Here is a 7182-nt window from a genome sequence, read left to right on the forward strand (position 1 = left end):
GCAACAGGCTGAGGGTAGAGAGGAAGTGAGGCACCAGAGGGTGAGGGGGATCGAGGCAGCGGACAGCATATAGGGTGTGGATGTGTTCAAGGAAAAGGGGAAGGTGGGGGAAGGTGATGAGGTTGCAGAAGATATGCTTAGGGGGTGGGGGACAGAAGGCGGATGTGGAAGGCATGGCAGAGAACATGGCGTTCAAGGATTTGGAGAGCTTTATAGAACATGGGAGGGGCGGAAATCCAAGCAACACTGCCGTAACAGAGGATGGGGTGGATCAAGGATTTGTAGGTGTGAAGGATGGTGGAAGGATGCAGACCCCATGTCCAGCCGGACAGGAGTTTCAGGAGGCGGAGTCTGTTGTGAGCTTTGTGTTGGATGGTAGGAAGATGGGGAGTCCAGGTGAGGTGGCAGTTGAGGGTGAGGCCCAGATATTTGAGGGTAGGAGTGAGGTGGATAGGGCCGCCATAAACGGTGAGGTAGAAATCATGGAGATGGAAAGAGCGGGTGGTGCAGCCTATGATGATCGCCTGGGTCTTGGAGAGGTTGATACGGAGGAACCACTGGTTGCACCAAGTGGTGAATTAGTCAAGGTGGGTTTGGAGGGTATGTTGGGACTCTTGAAGGGTCGGATAAAGGGCTAAGAAGGCGGTACCATCAGCAAATTGGAGGAGATGAACAGGCAGGGGAGGTTTGGACATATCAGCAGTGTACAGGAGATAGAGGAGAGGGGAAAGGACAGAGCCTTGGGGCACGCTGGCAGAGGGATAGAAAGTAAGGAAGTTGGAATTGTGGATAGTCACATAGGAGGGGCGATGCGAGAGGAACGAAGCAACGAGACAGATGAAGTTGATAGGGAGAGCATAGGTCTGGAGTTTGAAGAGGAGCCCGAGATGCCAGACACGGTCATGGTGTTCAGGAGGTCAAGGAACACAAAGATAGTGGAGTGACGGGAGTTAAGTTGGAGGGAAAGAAGATTGGTAAGGTTAAGGAGCTGGTCATTGGCTGGGAAGGAAGGCCAGAAGCCACACTGTGTAAGGGGAAGGAGGTGGTGCTGGTTAAGGTGGTGGTGAATACGGCAAGAGAGGATGGTCTCGAAGACCTTACTGAACCCGGAGATGAGGCAGAAGGGACGATAGGAAGAGGTATCAGAGAGGGGTTTGTTGGGTTTAGGGAACAGCATGACACAAGAAGTCTTCCACAGGTCAGAGTAAAATCCAGTGGAGAGGAGGACATTGTACAGGCCAGCAAGGACAGCCAGTAAGGATGGGGGGATTCCTTGAGGTGGCAGTAGTTGATGCCATCATGACCAGGGGCAGTGTTGCATTTGAAGCTGAGGACGTGTGTGATGTCATGTGCAGTGATGGGAGTGTTGATGTCTGAGGGGGAGGGGGTAACTGATAGAAGTACTGGAAGCTAGGGGCGAGAGGTGGGACGGAGTTATCAGTGGGGTCAAAGACAGTGGGGAAGAGGGAGTAATCAAAATGGGGATCATCAGGAATGGAGAAGACCTTGGAGGGGTGGGAAGAAAAATGGTTAGCCTTACTGAGGTTGTCAGGAAAGGGTCGATCATCATGGAGGATAGGGTAATGCGGAGTGGGATGGCTACCAGTAAGGTGGTGGAAGGCTGACCAGTACTTGGGGGAGTTGACAGGGAGGGTGGAGTTGAGGTGTGTGCATGTCTGGCGCCAGTCCCGGCGTTTCTTTGCTGTAAGGAGGTTCCAGATGTGTTGCTGTAATTGCCGGTGGTGGATGAGTGTATTCCGGTCACGGGTGCAGAGAAGGAGTGGTAGAACCCGCAGGATTCACGCAGAAGAAAGATGGCCTGAGGAGGAAGCGTAGGACAGTGAGCGTGGATGAGTTTGGTAGGGACATGGGCCTCCACAGCATGAGTGAGGGTCTTCTGAAGGAAGGGAGAGGCATGGGTGATGTCAGCAGGATGGTGAAAGGTGAGGGGGTGGCTTTCGACCTGTAAGGCGATGGATTCCCAGAAGGCATTCCAGTCGTCACAGAAGTAGTCATGGATGGACTTTGGAGGGGCAGCTGGGTTTGCAGCGGCAGGGGGTCACAAGCAGAGATGGTGAGGACAGGAAGATGGTCATTACCAACAGGACTGAGGACGTCGACAGTGATGTGACCAAGGAGATTGGGGGAAGCAAGGATAACATCGGTGGTGGAGTTACTTTCAGGACGGGTGTGTTGTGGGATAGGAACAAGGTCACCGTGGAGGGTGGCAAGGAACTGATGCCACCGCCGAAGGGTGGCAGGGTCACGGCTGTGGATGTTGAGGTCAGTGGCAATTAAATAGGTGGAGAAGGTATGGTCAACATGGGGAATGAAGTCATAGGGAAGAGGAGCTGCAGGGTGGATACAGATAGTGGCATACGTGATGGTGAGGGAGGGAAAAAAGATGCTGAGGAGAAGGTGTTCAGTTGGGTCATTGAGGTGGGGTTATGGCTGGACAGGGAGATACTTGAGGTGGCCTATTGCAACCCTACCATGGGCGAGGGGAAGGGGATTGGTGGTGCAGACAACATGGTGAGGTTAGAGGAAGATTTCATTCAGGATGAAGGAGTCAACCTGATGCTGTGATAGGGTATGCATGTAGAGGTATTTGTTGGCAGGGAGTGGGCAGATGTTGAGGTAGAGGAGACGATACTGGTGACATGCCAGGAGGAGGGAAAGAAGTGGGGCGAGAAGAGAGGGGCTTGAAAGAGGGTGTCGAGTTGGGTGAAGATAAAATGGGCTTAGTTGTGGGAGTAGGTGGCGTCAGTGTTTAAATGGAAAACAGAGCAGGCGGTGAGTGAAATCAGCTGGATTGTGTGGGGGTGCTGGAAGGTGTGGATGTTCTACAGGACGATGGTGAGGAACCGGATGATGTCTTCTGCTGTAGGAGGAAGGCGGAGGAATTTGTTGGGGTGGATCACTGGGGTGAACGGGAACAGTGAGCTCAGGGTTGGTGGGAGGGGTTTACGCTTTGCATGTGGAGGAGTAGGTGTCATGGGGTTCTTTGCAGGTGTTGCAGGAAGGGGGAGAGGTGAGGTTAGGACATTGTTTAAGAAAGTGGGTGGCTTTACATTGGGGCCACGTGGGGGGAGGTTCTTGAAGTTTTGAGTGAGGTGGTACAGGAGACAGCACTGGCAGCAGTAGGATTGAGGAGGGGAACGAGATGGGTCAAAGGGTGGCGGCGATTGAAAGTCAGGGCTACCTTTGTGAGGAGGTGGTCGATGGAGGAGGCAGATTCTGTAAATATACGCATGAGGAAGATAGGGCCCGGGGAGTTGTAAATACGATGGACAGAGTGGATTTCCAGTGTGGGGTGGGCATTCAGTTCCGCTAACACCTCAGCTTCCATGACCACAGGGCTGAGTTTTGTGATCACAGCGGTGAGGGTTGGCGGACGACAAGGGAGTTGGGGCTGACAAGGAGAGCAGGATGTAAGGAAAGGGGGGAGGGATGCATGGGGACCAAAGGTGATTCAGGGAAGGTGCCGGAGGAGATCAGTATGGAAGGGAGAGAGGTGGAATTGATGAGAACAGAGTCTCTGTGAGGGATAAGTTGTGTAATGGGTGTACTGGGGATGTGCTTCTGGGTTTCAAGGGTGAGGGCACAGGTATTGAGGAATTTTGGACCAGGGTTGGCAAAGATGAAGGTATACAGGAAGGGGGCTGGAGAGGAGGGAGGTGGGGTGGTATCCATGATGGGGTCAGAGGGAAGTGGGGTGTTTTTTTGTAAGGTGTGACCTGGGAGGAGGGATGAGGGACTGGAAGGACAGGGTGGTGGTGGGAGGCAGGGCCCTCCTTTGAGGCAGTGGGACTGGGTAAGAGGGTGGGGCGCTCTGTGGTGGCGACTATGGGGCGGCAGGCGGTTACTCAGGTAGGGGAAGCAAGGGTAGCTGTAGTGGGGGGGTGGGGGTGGGGAGGGGGGGAAGTTGTCTTGGTGGCCAACAGGAGTTGGACAGGGTAGTAGCAGAGGAAGGAGCGACATACAGGTGGGGATACAGGGATGAGGAGGAGATAGAAGGGGAGGAGACTGTGAGAAGGGGAGGTGGATGAGACAGGTTAATAACAGAGGAAGCACTCCACGATGTTACAGTGGGGACAGGTGAAGGGGAGACGTAGATGATGGTGGTAGTGGAGGTGTCAATGATTGCAGGCAGTGCCCACGGGCGACAGGGGTCGTCGTAGTACGAAAGGAACTAAAACAGGGGCGGCGGCGACGACTGGGCGGCGGTGGTGGGATCAGCAGCAGCAGCGAGCACCGGGGGTAGAGGAGGCGGAGACCCTGGCGGCGAGCACTGGGAGGCGACGACCAGGCAGCAGCGGCAGTGCCAGCAGCAGCGGCAAGCGCCGGGAGGCGGCGACCAGGCGGCGGCGGCAGTGGCAGTGGCAGGGGCGAGCGCCGGGAGGCGGCAACCATGCGGCGGCGGCAGTGGCAGTGGCAGGGGCGAGCGCCGGGAGGCGGCGACCAGGCAGCGGTGGTGGCGGCGGCGGCGGCGGCAGCGGCATTGGCGAGCGCTGGGAGGTGGCGATCAGGCGGCGGCAGTGGCAGCGGCAACGTCAGCGGCGAGTGCCGGGAGGCGGCGACGAGGCGGCGGTGGCGGTGGCAGCGGCAGTGGCGAGGGCTGGGAGGCGGCGACCAGGCGGCGGTGGAGGTGGCAGCGGCAGTGGCGAGGGCTGGGAGGCGGCGACCAGGCGGCGGTGGCAGTGGCAGCGGCAGTGGCAAGCGCTGGGAGGTGGCGACCAGGCGGCGGCGGCGGCAGTGGCGACGGCGGTGGCAGCGAACTCCGGGCGGCGAGGACCAGCAGCAGGTACGGCGTGCAGATGGATGAAAAGACGACAGCAATATGTGGGGTTCTTCCAAATCGACGATAGACCCTGAGTGTAGCCCAGGAAATGCAGTTCGTCGACTCATAACTGAGTGGATCCAACCCTCGAATGGACAACAAGATGCCAAGTGCGGCCTTTTATGCTCCACTGCGGCGGTACTGCGCGTGCGGGTCACAGATGCTGGTCGGCGGAAAAGAAATACGCTTACATATGCACCACCTGTGGCGAAGGCGTACAGACATTCGATTCGCTTATCGATGTATGATCGGCAGCGGTGACACTATGATGACTTCTCTGCAGTTTAATTACCCCAAGAGCCAGAGTCCATGTTTTATCGAAATTAAAACCATTATCTCTATTTATTAAATTAGTAGATAATCTAATCTCTATAGCTTCCTTGAAGACAGACTCCCAAAAGGAAGATGTGGATGTTAAAATCTTCACATCACTGTAATTCATGAAATGCCCTGTATCAATACAATGTTCGGCCACAGTTGACTTGTCTGACTGAAATAAGCATGTGTATCTTCGATGCTCCACACATCTCTCATGAACGGTGCGAGTTGATTGACCTATGTATGACTTCTCACAATTTCCGCAAGGAATCTAATACACACCTGCTTTACAAAGCTGTAAATCGTCCTTCACAGAGCCGAGTAAAGCTGCAATCTTCATGGGGTGCCGGAAGATCACCTTAACACAGTGTTTCTCAAGAATACAGCCTATCTTCGAGGAAAGAGCACCCACATATTGCAAAAACGCACTAGATATGAAGGAATTACTATCTTCTTCCCCATCACATACCTGCATTCTAGGTTTTGCATTGATGCTCTCCGAATTTGTTGCGGAGAAGATCCATTCGATTTAAAAATGCTCTTGCGGTGTGTGAGCTCTTCTTGCAAATTGTCTTTATCATATATACAGTGAGCCCGATGCACTAAGTTCTTAGGGACACCTATGGTGAGCCGGCCGCGGTGGCCAAGCGGTTCTAGGCACTTCAGTCTGGAACCACGCGGCTGCTGTGGTCGCAGGTTCGAATCCTGTCTGGGGCATGGATGTATGTGATGTCCTTAGGTTAGTTAGGTTTAAGTAGTTCTAAGTCTAGGGGACTGATGACCTCAGATGTTAAGTTCGATATTGCTTAGAGCCATTTGAATCATTTGAACACCTATGGCGATCCCACGCATACGGACCGATATCTTCATACATCAATTTGTCATCTATGGTACCAACGCAAAGGGGTCCTATGCACACTGGTAAAAAGAGCTTACAGAATGAGATTTTCACTCTGCAGCGGAGTGTGCGCTGATATGGACTTCCTGGCAGGTTAAAACTGTGTGCACCGACCGAGACTCGAACTCGGGACCTTTGCCTTTCGCGGGCAAGTGCTCTACCATCTGAGCCACCGAAGCACGACTCACGCCCGGCCCTCACAGCTTTACTTCTGCCAATATCTCGTCTCCTACCTTCCAAACTTTACAGAAGCTCTCCTGCGAACCTTGCAGAACTAGCACTCCTGAAAGAAAGGATACTGCGGAGACATGGCTTAGCCACAGCCTGAGGGATGTTTCCAGAATGAGATTTTCACTCTGCAGCGGAGTGTGCGCTGATATGAAACTTCCTGGCAGATTAAAACTGTGTGCGCCGACCGAGACTCGAACTCGGGACCTTTGACCATCTGAGCTACCGAAACACGACTCACGGCCGGCCCTTACAGCTTTACTTCTGCCAGTATCTCGTCTCCTACCTTCCAAACTTTACAGAAGCTCTCCTGCGAACCTTGCAGAACTAGCACTCCTGAAAGAAAGGATACTGCGGAGACATGGCTGTGGCTAAGCCAATAAAAGGTCAATGAAAGGGGCTATAGGGCCAGAGCGCACTTTCTTCTGGAGACAGAAGTGATGAAGTCTGCTTAGCACCTCTTTCCAAGCCCCCTGACACATAGTTTCCTTCTCAGATGTGAAGAACCACTCGTTTGTCATGCATGTGTCATGCTGATTACAGTTCGCCACATTGTACACTACTGGTCATTAAAATTGCTACACCAAGAACAAATGCAGATGGTAAACGGGTATTCATTGGACAAATATATTATACTAGAACTGACCTGTGATTACATTTTCACGCAGTTTGGGTGCATAGATCCTGAGAAATCAGTACCCAGAACAACCACCTCTGGCCGTAATAACGGCCTTGATACGCCTGGGCATTGAGTCAAACAGAGCTTGGATGGCACGTGCAGGTACAGCTGCCCATGCAGCTTCAACACGATACCACAGTTCATCAAGAGCAGTGACTGGCGTATTGTGACGAGCCACATGCTCGTCCACCATTGACCAGACGTTTTCAGTTGGTGAGA

General features: G+C 53.6%; 1 non-coding gene across 1 annotated transcript; it reads right to left on the bottom strand.

Moving 5' to 3' along the window:
- Nucleotides 1-6161: 6161 nt before the first annotated feature.
- Trnas-cga lies at nt 6162-6235 on the bottom strand. The gene has a single exon. It is a non-coding gene; the product is annotated as a tRNA-Ser (tRNA).
- Between the last annotated feature and the right edge of the window lie 947 nt (nt 6236-7182).

The sequence above is a fragment of the Schistocerca piceifrons genome, chromosome X (genome assembly GCF_021461385.2).
Source record: "Schistocerca piceifrons isolate TAMUIC-IGC-003096 chromosome X, iqSchPice1.1, whole genome shotgun sequence".
Taxonomy (NCBI): domain Eukaryota; kingdom Metazoa; phylum Arthropoda; class Insecta; order Orthoptera; family Acrididae; genus Schistocerca; species Schistocerca piceifrons.